Raw genomic sequence first — 18742 nt, 5'->3', positions numbered from 1 at the left:
CTAAATTGCCCGTAGTGTTCGGTGAAGGGGCAAATACAGGGGAATGGGTCTGGGTGGGTTGCTCTTCGGAGGGTCGGTGTGGACTTGTTGGGCCGAAGGGCCTGTTTCCACATTGTAATTAATCTAATCTAATTAACAATTGACCAGAATTGCAGAGAAGAAAGGAATCAGATGATCTGGTTGCTGCTGCATTGTTCCAGATGGGATCTTGCTGTGCATCAATTGCCATCATGCCACCTTTGCGGGCAGTGAGTCTTCTCATCAGCTAACTCCTCATTTTGTAAAGGTTTCAAAAAGGTCTGGCCTGAAAAATCAACTTCCAGCTGACTTGTTTAATGTTTAGATGTTGCTGAGAGAGAAAATTTCTGGGATCTTGCTGTGCCATTGCTCTAAAGTTTCTAGCTCTGTCTTTTAATTGATTCTGTTTCTTTTATCCCAGGGAATTATTATTCACTTGAAAGATCCAAAAAGAGAGTGAGTTTGGGGCAAGCTAAACTTTGAACAAGAGCATCCTCCAAGAGGGCACACCGTCCTGAGGCCTATTCCACAGGCCGCACTCCGTGGGGCCCCACCTCAGTTGTGTTCCTTTATTTCCCCAAAGAGTGGTTGCCCCTCGTTTTTTAACAGGCCTCTGGTTAACTGGGTCATGTCAGATTGTGGCCCTGTCATTTTTAAACAGGTCTCAAGCCTGGGGTTAAAGTAACCAAGGTCTTTGAATTTGACACAAACTTGTTAACCCCCACGTTCCCCACCTGCAGCGAGTGTCTGAGAGACAGGACTTTCCAAAGAGGAAATTAAACTCTAAATGTCAAACTGTCTTTTGAAGACTTTTTATAATGTCAGAGTAATGATGTGTGAGTGTTAAAATTGACATTGGGAGTGAGAAAGAGACTTGTAAATGTGAGAGAGGCAGGAGAAAGAGAGGGAGGGAGGGAAAGGCATTTGAGATTGTGAAATAACAGTTATGTCAGTGTCTGTAGTTGCAACAAATATTGAACATTTAAGCAGCTCCCATCAGAAATATCGAGCTGATCTTGCTGCTGATATGTTGCTGCCTGTGAGATCCTGCTGTGCTCTGACAGCCTGTGGCAATGCGATCGAAACAAGGACTGTTTCGATAAACCGACAGGACCCGATGGGTCTGGGATTGAAATCCCTGAACTTTTTTACCAATTTGATCGCACATGGGTTTGCTAAGGGATGTTTTGTGTGAAGGAATGAGCTCTTGCTGTGTAATTTGTTTGAAAATCTCCCCCGCTTTCCAATTCCAATAATCTTTTTCCCTCCCACTCTCTCCACCCACCCCTTGCAGGAATTGCTATTTTGAAACTACGACAGGACAAGAAATCCTTCCCTTGGACAGAAGTTTCCTCCAGAGGGGAGGGGCGGACATCGGCCTGAGGCCTATTCGACAGGCCACACCCCATGGGGCCCGTGTGAGTTGTGTCTGTTTGTTACCCCAAGGTTTGATTTCCTCTGGGTCACCCTGGATTTTTAAGGGTCTCTGGTTAACTCTGGTTAACTGTGGCTCTGTCATTTTAAAGTAAGTTTGAAGCCTGGGGTTAAAGTAACCAGGACCTTGGGATTTGACACAAACATGTTAAGTGTCTGACACACAGGATTCCCCACAGAGGAAATTAAAACCCTAAATGTGAAACTCTCCTTAAAGACTTGGTACAATGTCAGAGTAATGTGTAATGTGTGGGGCAAGATGGAAGAGACACGGATAAAGACGGGGAGAGAGAGAGAGTTATAGCTGGCAGTCACACTGACAGAAGGAAAATCCCAAGAGAGAACCTCCGCGAAAATCTTCACAGTCCGGCCAGTTCTGTGTTTGGGGGTAGATTTAGGGACAGAGGATCTTCGAGGCTACTGAGGAGTCAATGTTTAATGTTTTCAAACTGCACTGATATACTTTACAAAGCTGAAAAAAGGCGTAAAAAGCTTAAAAGGAAACAAGGAATGATCATGTTTTCCTGTGCTAGAATTAACATGACAATGTTCAGGGAGATCTAATGAAGTCCAAGTCCTGACATTAGCATCTCAATGGGACAGGGTAAAAACAATGACTGCAGATGCTGGAAACCAGATTTTGGATTAGTGGTGCCGGAAGAGCACAGCAGTTCAGGCAGCATCTGAGGAGCAGCCAAATCGACTATTCGGGCAAAAACCAGGCTTTTGCCCGAAACGTCGATTTTGCTGCTCCTCAGATGCTGCCTGAACTGCTGTGCTCTTCCAGCACCACTAATCCAAAATCTGAATGGGACAGGCAGCTCTCTGGGAGGGGACTGAGAGACATTGCAATGTATCCGACACACTGGGTTGGAGACAGCAAATCCCTCAAGGAGAATAAATCTGCAGAAGAATATGTCAAATTAATTCTCATGTTATTTTTCTGTCTGTCGAGAGAGAGCAGCTCTCTCTGTCTGTGTGGTGAAGGGGTGGGGGGGAGAGAGAGAGGGTTTGACAGAATGATGTGTGTGTAGAGAGAGAGAGAGGGATAGATGTTTGAGATTAGTTGGTATCTGGAGCAACAGTTAACGTTGAAACAGCATCAGAGAGGAGAAGAAAATCAGATTCTTGGGCCGGCTGCTGCTGTGCTGGGCTGGGATTGATGTCAGCTGGGTTGTGTCTTTGAGTAAAGTGCACATTATCGCTGATCGTATGAGGGAAGGATATGCTTCCAGTGGAGAGATCAATATAAAAGTATTTCTTCAGAAGTGCTCACTTCTGACAGTAACATCACACACAAAACCCTATTTCCTCATTTAAAAAAGAGGAGAGTTTATTTAAGAAAACACACGCACACTGAATTGTTGGATGCTGAATAAATATTCTACCTGGAGGAGAGTCTGGAACCAGCCACGAGAATGTAGTCATCAAATGGGTCCAAAGCAAAGGGACATGCAAATACAATCACATTGTATTTGCACTCAGCATTTACCCCAGTTGACTTAAGAGATGGTTGAATGTGCTGTGGTTCGTTTGGCCAAGAGCTTGATTTGCAAGTTATACTAAATTGGAGGAAGGCAAATTCAATAGTTGATTGCGAGCAGATAGTCACAGGTAAAGGAACAGCTAAAAAATGGGAAGCTGTTCCTTTACCTGGGATTAAAGAGATAATCAGAGTACAGAACCAAGGTGAAATACAGGGCTGGTAGGTATAAGGTGAAGGAAGCATTCCCATTCGATACGCTGGACAAAAACCCTCTGAACTTGGGACATGAGTTTGTGGAATTCACATTTAAACTAAGAGTCACTGAGCTCTCTGAGCTGGGACAGACGAGGCAATATGCAAGCCCAGGGGCAGCAGTCTGGAACAGGGGTAAGATAAAGGAAGGCCCCCACAAATGCCTCAGCTCAAAAGAGAAAGTGAGGGCTGCAGATGCTGGCGATCAGAGTCAAACAGTGTGGCACTGAAAAAGCACAGCAGGGCAGGCAGCATCCAAGGAACAGAAGAGTCGACGTTTCAGCCATAAGCCCATCATCAGCAATGTGGGACGGGAGGAAGGGGCCTGAAACATAAACAGGGGTTGGCAGTGGGGCTGGGGTGAAGGTAGCTGGGAAGGTGATAGGTAGATGCAGGTGGTGGTGGGGGGGGTGGGGGGGGGGGGGAGGGTTGATAGATTGGAGGGGAGGGTGGAGTGGATAGGTGGGAAGGAAGATGGACAGTTACGACACGTCAAGATGGGGTTCTGGGTTGGAGAGTTGGTTTTGGGATGAGGTGGGGGAGGGGAGATGAGGAAACTGGTGAGGTCGATGGTAATGTTGCGTGGTCGGAGGGTCCCAAGGTAGAAGATAGAGTCATAGAGATGTACAGCATGGAAACAGACCCTTCGGTCCAACCTGTCCATGTCGACCAGATATCCCATACCCAATCTAGTCCCACCTGCCAGCGCCCGGCCCATATCCCTCCAAACCCTTCCTATTCATATACCCATCCAAATGCCTCTTAAATATTGCAATTGTACAAGCCTCCACCACATCCTCTGGCAGCTCATTCCATACACGTACCACCCTCTACGTGAAAAAGTTGCCCCTTAGGTCTCTTTTATATCTTTCCCCTCTCACCCTAAACCTATGCCCTCTAGTTCTGGACTCTGCGACCCCAGGGAAAAGACTTTGTCTATTAATCCTATCTATAACCCTCATAATTTTGTAAACCTCTATAATGTCACCCCTCAGCCTCCGACACTCCAGGGAAAACAACCTCTCCCTATAGCTCAGATCCTCCAACCCTGGCAACATCCTTGTAAATCTTTTCTGAACCCTTTCAAGTTTCACAACATCTTTCCGATAGGAAGGAGACCAGAATTGCACGCAATATTCCAACAGTGGCCTAACCAATGTCCTGTACAGCCGCAACATGACATCCCAACTCCTGTACTCAGTACTCTGACCAATACAGGAAAGCATACCAAACGCCTTCTTCACTATCCTATCTACCTGCGACTCCACTTTCAAGGAGCTATGAACCTGCACTCCAAGGTCTCTTTGTTCAGCAACACTCCCTAGGACCTTACCATTAAGTGTATAAGTCCTGCTAAGATTTGCTTTCCCAAAATGCAGCACCTCACATTTGTCTGAATTAAACCCCATCTGCCATTTCTCAGCCCATTGGCCCATCTGGTCCAGATCCTGTTGTAATCTGAGGTAACCCTCATCGTTGTCCACTACACCTCCAATTTTGGTGTCATCTGCAAACTTACTAACTGTACCTCTTATGCTCGCATCCAAATCATTTATGTAATTGACAAAAAGTAGAGGGCCCAGCACTGATCCCTGTGACCAGCACTCCACTGGTCACAGGCCTCCAGTCTGAAAAACAACCCTCCACCACCACCTTCTGTCTTCTACCTTTGAGCCAGTTCTGTATCCAAATGCCTAATTCTCCCTGTATTCCATGAGATCTAACCTTGTTAATCAGTCTCCCATGGGGAACCTTGTCGAACGCCTTACTGAAGTCCATATAGATCACATCTACTGCTCTGCCCTCATCAATCTTCTTTGTTACTTCTTCAAAAAACTCAATCAAGTTTGTGAGACATGATTTCCCACGCACAAAGCCATGTTGACTATCCCTAATCAGTCCTTGCCTTTCCAAATACATGTACATTCTGTCCCTCAGGATTCCCTCTAACAACTTGCCCACCGCCGAGGTCAGGCTGACCAGTCTATAGTTCCCTGGCATCTCTTTACCACCCTTCTTAAACAGTGGCACCACGTTAGCCAACCTCCAGTCTTCCAGCACCTCACCTGTGACTATCGATGATACAAATATCTCAGCAAGAGGCCCAGCAATCACTTCTCTAGCTTCCCACAGAGTTCTAGGGTACACCTGATCAGGTCCTGGGGATTTATCCACCTTTAACCGTTTGAAGACATCCAGCACTTCCTCCTCTGTAATCTGGACATTTTTCAAGATGTCACCATCGATTTCCCTATCTTCCATATTCTTTTCCACAGTAAATACTGATGCAAAATATTCATTTAATAATTCCCCCACTTTCTGTGGCTCCACACAAAGACTGCCTTGCTGATCTTTGAGGGGCCCTATTCTCTCCCTCGTTACCCTTTTGTCCTTAATATATTTGTGAAACCCCTTTTGATTCTCCTTAATTCTATTTGCCAAAGCTATCTCATGTCCCTGTTTTGCCCTCCTGATTTCCCTCTTAAGTGTACTCCTATTTTCTTTATACTCTTCTAAGGATTCACTCGATCTATCCTGTCTGTACCTGACATATGCTTCCTTCTTTTTCTCAACCAAACCCTCAATTTCTTTAGTCATCCAGCATTCCCTATACCTACCAGCCTTCCCTTTCACCCTGACAGGAATATACTTTCTCTGGATTCTTGTTATCTCATTTCTGAAGGGTTTCCATTTTCCAGCTGTCCCTGGACCTGCAAACATCTGCCTCCAATCATCTTTTGAAAGTTCTTGCCAATACCGTCAAAATTGGCCATTTTCCAATTTAGAACATCAATTTTAAGATCTGGTCTATCCTTTTACATCACTATTTTAAAACGAATAGAATTATAGTCGCTGGCCCCAAAGTGCTCCCCCACTGGCACCTCAGTCACCTGCCCTGCCTTATTTCCCAAGAGTAGGTCAGGTTTTGCACCTTCTCTAGTACGTACATCCACATAGTGAATCATAAAACTGTCTTGTATACACTTAAGAAATTCATCTCCATCTAAACCTTTAACATTATGGCAGTCCCAGTCGATATTTGGAAAGTTAAAATCCCCTATTATTCTTCCAGATAGCTGAGATCTCCTTACAAGTTTGTTTCTCAATTTCCCTCTGACTACTGGGGGGATCGATAATACAATCCCAATAAGGTGATCATCCCTTTCTTATTTCTCAGTTCCACCCAAATAACTTCCCTGGATGTATTTCCGGGAATATCCTCCCTCAGCACAGCTGTCATGCTATCCCTTATCAAAAATGCCATTTCCTCTCCTCTCTTGCCTCCCTTTGTATCCTTCCTGTAGCATTTGTATCCTGAAACATTAAGCTGCCAGTCCTGCCCATCCCTGAGCCATGTTTCCGTAATTGCTATGATATCCCAGTCCCATGTTCCTAACCATGCCCTGAGTTCATCTGCCTTCCCTGTTAGGCCCCTTGCATTGAAATAAATACAATTTAATTTATAGTCCTACCTTGTCACTGCCTGCCCTGACTGTTTGACTCACTTCTGTTCTCAGCTGTACCCATCTCAGATTGATCGCTTTCCTCACTATCTCCCTGGGTCCCACCCCTCCACCTTACTAGTTTAAATCCTCCCGAGCAGTTCTAGCAAATTTCCCTGCCAGTATATTAGTCCCCTTCCAATTTAGGTGCAATCCGTCCTTCTTGTACAGGTCACTTCTACCCCAAAAGAGATTCCAATGATCCAAAAATGTGAATCCTTCTCCCATACACCAGCTCCTCAGCCATGCATTCATCTGCTCTATCCTCCTATTCCTGCCCTCACTAGCTCATAGCACTGGGAGTAATCTAGATATTACTACCCTTGAGGACCTCCTTTTTAAATTTCTGCCTAACTTTCTGTAATCTCCCTTCAGAGTCTCAACCTTTTCCCTTCCAATGTTGTTGGTTCCAATGTGGACAATGACCTCCTGCTGAACCCTCTTCCCCATGAGAACATTCTGCACCCTCTCTGAGACGTCCTTGATCCTGGCACCAGGGAAACAACACACCATTCTGCTTTTTCTCTGCTGGCCACAGAAACGTCTGTCTCTACCTCTGACTACAGAATCCCCAAACACTATTGATATCTTGGAAGCCGACGTACCCCTCGTTGCATTAGAGCCAGTCTCAATACCAGAAACTTGGCTGTTCGTGCTACATTCCCCTAAGAATCCATCACCCCCTACATTTTCCAAAACAGCATACCTGTTTGAAATGGGTATATCCACAAAAGACTCCTGCACTAGCTGCCTACCTCTCCTACCCTTCCTGGAGTTAACCCATCTATGTGACTGTATCTGAGACTTTCCCCCTTCCTATATCTGTCATCCATCACATACTGTTGCTGTTGCAAATTCCTCATTGCTTCTATCTGTCTCTCCAACCGATCCACTCGATCTGATAACATTCGCATCCAACAGCATTTATGGCAGATATAATCCGCAGTAACCCTTAAACTCTCTTTAAACTCCCACATCTGACATGAAGTACATATCACTGCAAAAGGCCATTTTTGCTCCTTCACAATCTACAGACCCAGAAAATACACCATCTTATTCCTCTACAAACACTGCCCTCGGTTAAATGAATAGCTCTGGCTTATATTTTAAGTTTAATCAAGAGCCTTATCTCCAAAAACATATAATCAAGAAAGAATCCACTGTACCCACTACTGCAGCCTCTCTCTTGGACAGACTTAAAACAACAATTAACTGATCTGATTCTGTGCTGTGAACTTCGCCCAACAGTTCCTCCAAGATTAGTTGTGAATTTCACTGCTTGTTAATTTTCCCAGATGCACCCCGATGTCCAGCGATACATGAATTCAAACAGCAAAGGCAGTAACTGTGCTGAGGTGTTCCTCCTCCAGGCGTCGGGTGGCTTGGACTTGGCAGTGGAGGATTCCCAGTGGAGGACGTCCTTGGTCCTTGGTGGAGTCAGCGAGGGAGTTGAAGTGTTCAGTCACAGGGCAGTGGGGTTTGTTTGGTGCGTGTGTCCCAGAGATGTTCCCTGAAACGATCCGCATAGTGGTGTCCTGTCTCCGAATGTAGAAGAGACCACATCGGGTGCAACAGACACAATAGATGAGGTGTTTGGATGCACAGAAAAATCTCTGCCAGATGTGGAAGGATCCTTTGGGGCCTTGATCGGGGGTAAGGGGGGAGATGTGGGTATAGGTTTTACACCTCTTGCCGTGATAAGGGAAGGTGCCGGGAATGGAGTGTGGGTTGGTGGGGAGTGTGGGCCTAACCAGGAAGTCATGGAGGGAACAGTATCTGCAGACCGCTTCCACATTCACTCCGTGACTCCCTGGTGAGGTCCATGCCCCCCCACTAACCCCCTCCTCCACTCCCTGCACCTTGCCGTGCCACCGAATGAAGTGTAAAACCTGCACCCACACCTCCCTGCTCACCTCTGTCCAAGGCCCCAAAAGGATCCTTTCGCATCCGGCAGAGATTTTCCTGCACATCCAACCACCTCATCTACTGTCTGTTGCTCTTGATGGTGTCTCCTCCACATTGAGGACACAGGATGCCAACTTGAGGAATGTTTCAGGGAACATCTCTGGGACACACACACACACCAAACAACCCCACCGCCCTGTGGCTGAGCACTTCAATTCCCCCTCCTAGTCTGACAAGGACATGCAAGTCCTGGACCTCCTCCACTGCCAAATCCAAGCCACCCGACGTCTGGAGGAAAAAAATGACAGTTTTCCAAGACAGTTTTCGAAAGTAAGGACAAAATGAGTTGGCACAGGCTTGGAGGGTTGAAGGGCCTGTTCCTATTGCTGTGTTGTTCTGTGTTCTTTTGGAGGATCCAAGGCCTGAGCAAGCTGCAGCTCCAGGAGTTTGTTCCATACCCATTCCACAGAGTGAGTGTCAATACCCACTTCCAGGAGGAGAGAGAGGGAGAGCTATTTGAGATTGTGAAACAGCAGTAACGTTAGTTTCTGGCATTGGAGCAAATAATCAATACTTGACTAGCATTACAGAGGAGAAAGGAACCGGATGATCTGGCTGCTCCAACATTGTTCCATCTGGGATCTTGTTGTGCATCAATTGCCATCACACTATCTTGGCAGGCTGTGAGTATTCTCATCAGCTAAAACCTCATTGTGTAAAGTTTTCAAAAGGGTCTGGCCTGAAAATTCAACTTTCAGCTGACATGTTTAATGTTTGGATGTTACTGAGAGAGGAAATAGACAATAGACAAATCCCTGGAATCTTGCTGTGCCATCTCTCTTAGCGTTTTCTTGCTCCGTCTTTTAATTGATCCCGTCTCTTTTTTTCCCAGGGAATTATAGTCACTTAGAAGATCCAAAGAGAGTTTGGGACAAGGTGAATTTTGAACAAGAGCATCCTCCAAGAGGGCACACCGTCCTGAGGCCTGTTCCACAGGCCGCACTCCATGGGGCCCCACCTCAGTTGTGTTCCTTTATTCCCCCAAAGAGTGGGTGCTTCTGTTGGACCCTTTTTTTTTTAACAGGCCTCTGGTTAACTGGGTCCTGTCAGATTGTGGCCTTGTCATTTTAAAACAGGTTTGAAGCCTAGGGTTAAAGTAACCAAGGTCTTCGGATTTGACACCCAAATTTGTTAACCTCCACATCCCCACCCACAGCAAGTGTCTGAGGGACAGGACTTCCCAAATAGAAAATGAAAACCCTAAATGTTAAAATGTCTCTTGAAGACTTGTGATAATGTCAGAGTAATAATGTGTGGATGTTAAAATTGACTTTGGGTGTGAGAGCGAGACTTGTAAATGGGAGAGAGACAAGAGAAAGAGAGAGAGGGAAGGAGGGAGAGGCATTTGAAATTGTGAAATAGCAGTTATGTCCGTGCGTGTAGTTGTAACAAATATTGAACATTTAAGCAGCCTCCATCAGAAAAATTGATCAGATCTTGCTGCTGACATGTTGCTGTTGTGAGATCCTGCTGTGCTCTGACAGCCTGCGGTAATGCACTCGAAGCAACAACTGTTTCGATGAACCCATAGTTTTAAGGCTGACCAATGGACCTGGGATTGAAATCCCCAAACTATTTTCTCAATTTGATCATACTTGGTTTTGCTAAGGGATGTTGTGTGTGAAGGAATGAGCTCTTGCTGTGTAATTTGTTTGAAAATCTCCCCCGCTTTCCAATTCCAATAATCTTTTTCCCTCCCACTCTCTCCACCCACCCCTTGCAGGAATTGCTATTTTGAAACTACGACAGGACAAGAAATCCTTCCCTTGGACAGAAGTTTCCTCCAGAGGGGAGGGGCGGACATCGGCCTGAGGCCTATTCGACAGGCCACACCCCATGGGGCCCGTGTGAGTTGTGTCTGTTTGTTACCCCAAGGTTTGATTTCCTCTGGGACACCCTGGATTTTTAAGGGTCTCTGGTTAACTCTGGTTAACTGTGGCTCTGTCATTTTAAAGTAAGTTTGAAGCCTGGGGTTAAAATAACCAGGGCCTTGGGATTTGACACAAACATTTTAAGTGTCTGACACACAGGACTCCCCACAGAGGAAATTAAAACCCTGAATGTGAAACTCTCCTTAAAGACTTGGTATAATGTCAGAGTAATGTGTGATGTGTGGGGGAGGATGGAAGAGACACGGATAAAGACAGAGAGAGAGAGAGAGAGAGAGAGAGCTATAGCTGGGAGTCACACTGACAGCAGGAAAACCCCGAAGAAACTTCAGCAAGTATTCCCACGGTCTGGCCAGTTCTGTGTTTGATGGTAGATTTAGGGACAGACAATCTTCAAGGCTACTGAGGGGTCAATGTTTAATGTTTTCAAACTGCACTGATATACATTAGAAAGCATAAAAATGGCGAAAAAACTTAAAAGGAAACAAGGAATGGTCAAGCTTTCCTGTGCTAGAATTAACATGACAATGTTCAGGGAGATCCAACAAAGTTCAAGTCCTGACATTAACATCTCAATGGTACAGGCAGCTCTCTGGGAGGGGACTGAGAGACATTGCAATGTGTCGACACACTGGGATGGAGACAGTGAACCCCTCAGGGAGAATAAATCTGCAGAAGAATGTTCAAATTAATTCTCAACTCATTATTTCTCTCTCTGTCGTGAGAGAGAGAGCAGCTCTCTCTGGTTGAGATTGTCTGTGTGGGGAGAGAGAAAGAGAGAGATAGAGAGTAATACACAGAGTGATAGAACATAGAACAGTACAGCACAGAACAGGCCCTTCAGCTCACGATGTTGTGCCGACTCTTGATCCTCATGTGAAGTAAACCTAATGTACGAACTCTCAAATTTCTGCGACCATATGCATGTCCAGCAGTCTCGTAAATATCCCCAATGACCTCGCTTCCACAACTGCTGCTGGCAACGCATTCCATGCTCTCACAACTCTCTGCGTAAAGAACCCGCCTCTGACATCCCCTCTACACTTTCTACCAAACAGCTTAAAGCTATGACCCCTCGTGTTAACAATTTCTGCACTGACAAAAAGTTTCTGGCTATCAACTCTATCTATGCCACTTATTTTCTTGTACACCTCAATTAGGTCCCCTCCCTTCCTTCTATTTTCCAATGAAAAAAATCCGAGCTCAGTCAACCTCTCTTCGTAAAATAAGCCCTCCATTCCAGGCAGCATCCTGGTAAACCTACTCTGAAACCTCTCCAAAGCATCCATATCTTTCCTATAATATGGCGACTAGAACTGGACACAGTATTCCAAGTGCGGTCTAACCAAAGTTTTATAGACCTGCAACAAGATCTCACGACTCTTAAACTCAATCCCCCTGTTAATGAAAGCCAAAACACCATTTGCTTTCTTAACAACCCTGAACACCTGGGTGGCAATTTTAAGGGATCTATGAACCTGCACATCAAGATCCCTCTGTTCCTCCACACTGCCAAGAATCCTGTCTTTAATCCTGTATTCAACTTTCAAGTTCGACCTTCCAAAATGCATCACTTCACATTTAGAGTCATAGAGATGTACAGCATGGAAACAGACCCTTCGGTCCAACCCGTCCACGCCAACCAACCCAATCTAGTCCCACCTGCCAGTGCCCGGCCCATATCCCTCCAAACCCTTCCTATTCATATACCCAACCAAATGCCTCTTAAATGTTGCAATTGTACCAGCCTCCACCACATCCTCTGGCAGCTCATTCCATACACGTACCACCCTCTGCGTGAAAAAGTTGCCTCTTAGGTCTCTTTTATATCTTTCCCTTCTCACCCTAAACCCTCTAGTTCTGGACACCACGACCCCAGGGAAAAGACTTTGTCTATTTATCCTATCTATGCCCCTCATAATTTTATACACCTCTATAATGTCACCCCTCAGCCTCCGACACTCCAGGGAAAACAGCCCCAACCTGTTCAGCCTCTCCCTATAGCTTAGATCCTCCAACCCTAGCAACATCCTTGTGAATCTTTTCTGAACCCTTTCAAGTTTCACAACATCTTTCCGATAGGAAGGAGACCAGAAATGCACACAATATTCCAACAGTGGCCTAACCAATGTCCTGTACAGCCGCAACATAACCTCCCAACTCCTGTGCTCAACACTCTGACCAATAAAGGACAGCATACCAAACGCCTTCTTCACTATCCTATCTACCTGTGACTCCACTTTCAAGGAGCTATGAACCTGCACTTCAAGGTCTCTTTGTTCAGCAACACTCCCTTGGACTTTACCATTAAGTGTATAAGTCCTGCTAAGATTTGCTTTCCCAAAATGCAGCACCTCTCATTTATCTGAATTAAACTCCATCTGCCACTTCTCAGCCCATTGCCCCATCTGGTCCAGATCCTGTTGTAATCTGAGGTAACCCTCTTCGCTGTCCACTACACCTCCAATTTTGGTGTCATCTGCAAACTTACTAACTGTACCTCTTATGCTCGCATCCAAATCATTTATGTAATTGACAAAAAGTAGAGGGCCCAGCACCAATCCTTGTGGCACTCCACTGGTCACAGGCCTCCAGTCTGAAAAACAACCCTCCACCACCACCCTCTGTCTTCGACCTTTGAGCCAGTTCTGTATCCAAATGGTAATTCTCCCTGAATTCCATGAGGTCTAACCTTGCTAATCAGTCTCCCATGGAGAACTTTGTCGAACACCTTACTGAGGTCCATATAGATCACATCTACTGCTTTGCCCTCATCAATCTTCTTTATTACTTCTTCAAAAAACTCAATCAACTTTGTGAGACATGATTTCCCATGCACAAAGCCATGTTGACTATCCTTGCCTTTCCAAATACATGTACATCCTGTCCCTCAGGATTCCCTCCAACAACTTGCCCACCACCGAGGTCAGGCTCACCGGTCTATAGTTCCCTGGCTTGTCTTTATCACCCTTCTTAAACAGTGGCACCACGTTTGCCAATTTCCAGTCTTCCGGCACCTCACCTGTGACTATCGATGGTACAAATATCTCAGCAAGAGGCCCAGCAATTACTTCTCTAGCTTTCCACAGGGTTCTTAGGTACACCTGATCAGGTCCTTGGGATTTATCCACCTTTAACTGTTTCAAGGCATCCAGCACGTCCTCCTCTGTAATCTGGACGTTTTGCAAGATCTATTTCCCTACAGTCTATATCTTCCATATCCTTTTCCACAGTAAATACTGATGCAAAATATTCATTTAGTCTCTCCCCCACTTTCTGTGGCTCCACATAAAGGTCGCCTTGTTGATCTTTGAGGGGCCCTATTCTCTCCCTAGTTACCCTTTTGTCCTTAATATATTTGTGAAACCCCTTTGGATTCTCCTTAATTCTATTTGCCAAAGCTATCTCATTTCGCTGTTTTGCCCTCCTGATTTCCCTCTTAAATGTACTCCTACTTTCTTCATACTCTTCTAAGGATTCACTCGATCTATCCTGTCTATACCTGATATATGCTTCCTTTTTTTCCTTAACCAAACCCTCAATTTCTTTAGTCATCCAGCATTCCCTATACCTACCAGCCTTCCCTTTCACCCTGACAGGAATATACTTTCTCTGGATCCTTGTTATCTCATTTCTGAAGGCTTCCCATTTTTCAGCTGTCCCTTGTCCAGGTTGAACTCCACCTGCCACGTCTCAGCCCATCTCTGCGTCCAGTCAATGTCACGCTGCAGCCTACAACAGTCCTCTTCTACTGTCAAAGACACCTCCAACCTTAGTGTCATCTGCAAACTTGCTAACCCATCGTTCAATCTCCTCATCCAAGTCATTAATAAAAACTATAAAGAGTAGAGGCCCTGTGGAATACCACTCACCACTGACTTCCAGGCAGAGTATTTTCCTTCCACAACCACTCGCTGTCTTCCGTCGCCAGCCAATTCTGTATCCAGACAGCTAAATTTCCCTGTATCCCATTCCTCCTGACCTTCTGAACAAGCCTACCATGGGGAACCTTATCAAATGCCTTACTGAAGTCCACCATTCGACCCTCATTAACCTGTCCAGTAACATCCTCAAAGAACTCGATAAGGTTTGTGAGGCATGACCTGCCCCTCACAAAGCCGTGCTGACTGCCTTTAATCAAGTCATGCTCTTCCAGATGGTCATAAATCCTACCCCTCAGAATCCTTTCTAACACCTTGCAGACGACAGACGTGAGACTGACTGGTCTGTAATTGCCTGGGATTTCCCTATTTCCTTTCTTGAAGAGAGGAATTACATTTGCCTCCCTCCAGTCCTCAGGTACGACTCCAGTGGAGAGCGAGGATGCAAAGATCTTGGCAAGCGGCGAAGCAATCACATTTCTCGCTTCCCAAAGCAGCCGAGGACAAATCTGGTCTGGCCCTGGCGACTTGTCAATCTTAATGTTTGTCAAAATTTTCAACACATCAGTTTCCTCAATCTCTACCTGTTCCAGAATGCTTACCTGCTCATCAATGGTTTCATTCACTACAAGGTCCTTTTCTTTAGTAAAGACAGAAGCAAAAAACTCACTTAGGGCTTCCCCTACCTCCTCAGACTCTATATACAAGTTCCCTATGCTATCCCTGATCGGCCCTACTCTTTCTTTGATCATTCTCTTATTCCACACATAAGTGTAAAATGCCTTTGGATTCTCCCTAATCCTTCCTGCCAAGTCTTTTTCGTGCCCCCTCCTGGCTCTCCTCAGACCATTTTTGAGCTCCTTCCTCGCCTGCCTGTAATCCTCTAGAGCAGAGCAAGACCCTTGTTTCCTCCACCTTATGTAAGCTGCCTTCTTTCTTTTGACGAGAAGCTTCTCCGCTCTCGTCATCCAAGGTTCCTTTATCTTACCCTTTCTTGCCTGTTTCAGAGGAACACATTTCTGCATCACTCACAACAACTGTTCCTTAAACAGTCTCCACATGTCTGTAGTGCCTTTTCCATGGAACAATTGCTCCCAGTCCATGCTTCCCAACGCACGTCTGATAGTATCATAGTTTCCTTTTCCCCAATTAAATATCTTCCCATTGTGGCTGCTTATCTCCTTCTCCATCGCTATGTAGAATGTGAGGCAGTTGTGGTCACTATCACCAAAATGCTCTCCCACCGCAAGATCTGACACCTGCCCCGGCTCATTGCCGAGCACCAAATCCAAAATGGCCTCTCCCCTTGTTGGCCTGTCAATGTACTGAGTTATGAAACCCTCCTGAACACACCTTACAAAAACAGCTCCTTCCAAACCATCTGCTCGAAGGAGATTCCAATCAATATTGGGAAAGGTAAAGTCACCCATTACAACAACCCTACTACATTTACACTTTTCCAAAATCTGCCAACCTATGCTTTCTTTAATTTCCCTGCTGCTATTAGGGGGGCCTGTAGTAAACCCCTAATGAGGTGACTGCTCCCTTACTGTTCCTATTTTCCACCCATACTGACTCTTTAGGCAAACCCTCCTCGACAATGGTAACTTCTGTACCTGTGATACCCTCTCTGATTAGCAGTGCTACACCCCGTCCTCTTCCCCCCCCCCCTTCCCTATTCTTTTTAAATGTTCTAAACCCTGGAACATCCAGCAACCATTCCTGCCCCTGAGAAACCCACGTCTCTGTTATGGCCACAACATCTTATCACCAGGTACGGATCCATGCTCTAAGCTCATCACTTTTATGATGTGTGTGTGTGTGTATAGAGAGAGACATTTGAGATTAGTTGGTTTCTGGATCAACAGTTAACACTGAAACAGCATCACAGAGGAGAAAGTAATCAGATTCTCAGGCCGGCTGCTACTGTGGCGCTGGGCTGGGATCGTGCTGTGCAACCATTGCATGGGCAATGCCATTGATGCAGGCAGTGAGTGTTTTACTCAGCAAACTGAAGAGGAAATAGAAAGGGAGACATTGACACAGAGAGAAAGAGGGACAGAGAGAGAGAGAGAGAGAGAGAGACAGTGCGAAGCAGAGATAGCACATAGTGGGAGACAGAAATAGAGACAGGAAGAGAGAGACAGAGACAATGCCAAACAAAGGTGGCGGTAACAGCGTCTCAATCTCGAGAGCCTCTGGATTCTAACTGCAGATGTGCTCTTATTATCACCCAGTTGCTCTTTCATCCCAACGGTAGTCCTCTGGGTGGGTGGGTGGTGGAATGGGGGGGGTGGTTTCGAATTGGGGAATGTGGTCAGGAGTGCGTGAGGGGGCCACGTGTGAATTGGTGAAGAATCAAGTTTTGGGTTTTCAGAAGGGGCCACAACATGGCGAATGCACAATGGATGGGGCAGGTGCCATGCGAGTGTAGTATGCGAACATACCCAACATCACCCTCACCCTGATTGCCCCCTTTGTGTGCGGCTGCATCAAGCTGTGTGTAGACCCTTGGTACATAGACACCAATTGTCACCATGTACTGAGGTTCTACCTGTCCCCGGTGTTGGGAACGATGGGACTGGCCTCGTTGCTGTGTAACGCTCCAAATGGAGTCACAGAGTCATGGAGCTGTCCAACTCGTCCATTAAGACCAAATATCCTCAATTTCTCCTGCCCCATTTGCTCGTATTTCACTCATATCCCTCCAAGCTCTTCCTATTAACATACCCATCCAGGTGCCTTTTCAATGTAACTGTATTTACATCCACCACTTCCTCTGGCAGCTCATTCCATACATGCACCACATCTGCGTGAAAAAGTTGCCCCTTCTATCTTTCCCCTCTCCTTAAACCTACGCGCTCCAGTTCTGAAGTCCCCCAACACCGGGGAAAAGTCTTTAGCTCTTCACCCTGTCCATGCCCGTCACAATTTTATAAACTTCTGTAAGGTCACCCCTGAGCCTCCGGTGCTCCAGGGAAAATAGCCCCAGTCTATTCAGCCTCTCCCTATAGCTCAAACCCTCCAACCCTGGCAACATCCTCATAAATCGTTTCTGAGCCCGTTCAAATTTCACAGCATAAGCAGGAAGATCGGAAGTGAACACAGTATTCCAAACATGGCCTGAACCAATGTCCTATACAGCCACAACATGACCCTCCAACTCCTATACTCAATGCTCTGACCGATACAGGAAAGCATACCAAACGCATTCTTCACTATCCTATCTATCTGCAACTCCACTATCAAAGAACTATGAACCTGCACTCCAAGGTCTCTTTGTTGAGCAACACTCCCCAGGACCTTACCATTAACTGTGTAGGTCCTGCCTGATTTACCTTCCCAAAATACAGCACCTCACATTTATCTAAATTAAATCCATCTGCCACTGCTCAGCCCGCTGGCCCATCTGATCGAGATCCCATTGTACTGTGAGGGAAAGCTTCTTCCCTGTCCACTGCACCTCCAACTTTAGTATCATCTGCAATTTAGGAACTCTGCCTCTTATGTTCACAACCAAGTCATTTATGTAACTGACAGAACCCAGTGGGACACCACTGGTCATAGGCCTCCTGACTGAAAAATAACCAACACCCTCTTTCTCCTCCCTTTGAGCCAATTCCACATCAAAATTCTCCCTCTATTCCACATGATCTAACCCCACTAAACAGGCTACCATGAGGAACCTTGTCAAGTGCCTTACTGAAGTCCATATAGATTAAGACCACCGCTCTGCTTTCATCAATCCTCTTCGACAATTCTTCAAAAAATCAGGTCAGTGAGACATGAATTCCCATGACAAAGCCATATTGTCTTTCCCGAATCAGTCCTTGCCTTTCCAAATTCATGTAAGTGCTGTCCCTCAGAATTCCCTCCAACAACCTTCCCACCACTGATTTCAGGCTCACCAGTCTATAATTCCCTGGATTTTCCTTCCCATCTTTCCCATCCACATTAGTCAACCTCCAGTCTTCCGGCACCTCACCTGTGGTTATCGATGAAACGTGTATCTCAGCAAGTGGCCCAGAAATTACTTCCCTAGCTTCCTACAGAGTTCTCAGGTACACCTGATCAGGTTCCACGTGTTCATCATCCTTTCTGTGATTTAAGACATCCAGCTCCTCCTCCCTCTGTAATGTGGACATTGTTCAAGATGGCGTCATTTATTTCTCCAATTCTCTGGTTTTCATATCTTTTTCCAAAGTGAACACGGAAGCAAAGTATTCATTTAGTATCTCCCCCATCTCCTGCAATTCCACACATAGGCTGATCTTACAGGGGCCCTATTTTCTCCCTCGTTACTTCTTTGTTCTC

At 45.8% G+C, this 18742-nt stretch overlaps 1 long non-coding RNA gene across 1 annotated transcript in view; it reads left to right on the top strand.

Annotated features, from left to right (window-relative positions):
- LOC140484549 (uncharacterized) overlaps positions 1–18742 on the top strand; it is a 99533-nt gene that overhangs the window by 61894 nt on the left and 18897 nt on the right. Inside the window, exons 2-3 of the long non-coding RNA XR_011962288.1 lie at positions 1313–1436; positions 10382–10505. This is a non-coding gene — a long non-coding RNA (uncharacterized lncRNA). The remainder of the gene's footprint in view (positions 1–1312; positions 1437–10381; positions 10506–18742) is intronic.

Source organism: Chiloscyllium punctatum, chromosome 13, assembly GCF_047496795.1.
Source record: "Chiloscyllium punctatum isolate Juve2018m chromosome 13, sChiPun1.3, whole genome shotgun sequence".
In the NCBI taxonomy this organism is placed as follows: domain Eukaryota; kingdom Metazoa; phylum Chordata; class Chondrichthyes; order Orectolobiformes; family Hemiscylliidae; genus Chiloscyllium; species Chiloscyllium punctatum.
The sequence above is the reverse complement of the archived record's forward strand: the minus strand, read 5'-3'. Positions and strand labels throughout refer to the sequence as shown.